Source organism: Ipomoea nil, unplaced genomic scaffold (assembly GCF_001879475.1).
Source record: "Ipomoea nil cultivar Tokyo-kokei standard unplaced genomic scaffold, Asagao_1.1 scaffold0642, whole genome shotgun sequence".
Taxonomy (NCBI): Eukaryota; Viridiplantae; Streptophyta; class Magnoliopsida; order Solanales; family Convolvulaceae; genus Ipomoea; species Ipomoea nil.
Window position 1 is genome coordinate 1,436,653 of NW_017617070.1, and position 1,008 is coordinate 1,437,660.

The 1,008-nt window shown below is 42.9% G+C and overlaps 1 pseudogene; it reads left to right on the top strand.

Moving 5' to 3' along the window:
* LOC109174503 lies at positions 1-631 on the top strand (annotated as a pseudogene).
* The last annotated feature ends 377 nt before the right edge of the window (positions 632-1,008 follow it).

Consider the following 1,008-nt stretch of genomic DNA (forward strand, 5'->3'; position numbering starts at 1 on the left):
AACGGTATCTATTGCAATATCGGCGAGCCCTTTTACATTTCAATACAGATTCCGGCGTAGAGACAGAAAGAGAGAATGAGCGGAGCAGGGAAAAAGATTGCCGACGTCGCGTTCAAGGCTGGCAGGACAATCGACAAGGAAGGAATGGCGAAGCTTCTCGTGTCCGATGAGGCTCGCAAAGAGTTCGCTATGCTTCATCGTGCATTCGATGAGGTCAACTCCTAGCTCCAAACCAAGTTTAGTCAGGAACCTAAATATGTGTACAAAGTCACACCCCAATATAAACCCAAGTTTGATGCCTTGTTGGTTGAGCTGAAAGAAGCTGAGAAGCAATCACTGAAGGAGTCTGAAAGATTGGAAAAAGAAATTGTAGATGTCCAAGAGCTAAAGAAAAAACTCAGCACGATGACAACAGAGGAATACATTGCATAGCACCCCAAACTAAAGAAGAAGTTTGATGATGAAATTCGAAATGATTACTGGGGTTACTAGTCAAGTCATCGTCACCAAGAAGTCTAGCTACACTTGTTGGTGAACCATTTTGAGTTCATCCTTGGTTTAGAAATAAAAGAGGATTATATGTGTGCCGTTTCATTTCATCAGTTACTTGGAGAACTTGTTTTTTGGTTTGCCCTGGAGATAAATCATTCAGGATCTCTAATCATCCCTAACATTTCTTGATTCTGAGATTCTCTATTTTTTCTATTTTATTTTTCCAACCGGGATGGATGCCCTGTATATCTTCTATTTTGAAATTCAAGTATGCAAATAAACAAATCCTTTCGTGATTAAAAAGAAAATGGTATCTATTGCATGCGCACTGTCGGAATCTTCCACTGCGACTTGAAGCCCCGCAACGTTCTCGTCTTCCTCGAAAAGTACAACGAAGGGCACTGCCTCAAGCTCTGCGACCTCGGGCTCGCCATGTTTTCCGGAGGAGAATGTTTACGACGTTGTCGTACGCACCGCGAGAGTCCTTAACCTGGAAATCATACACGGCGGCAAAGG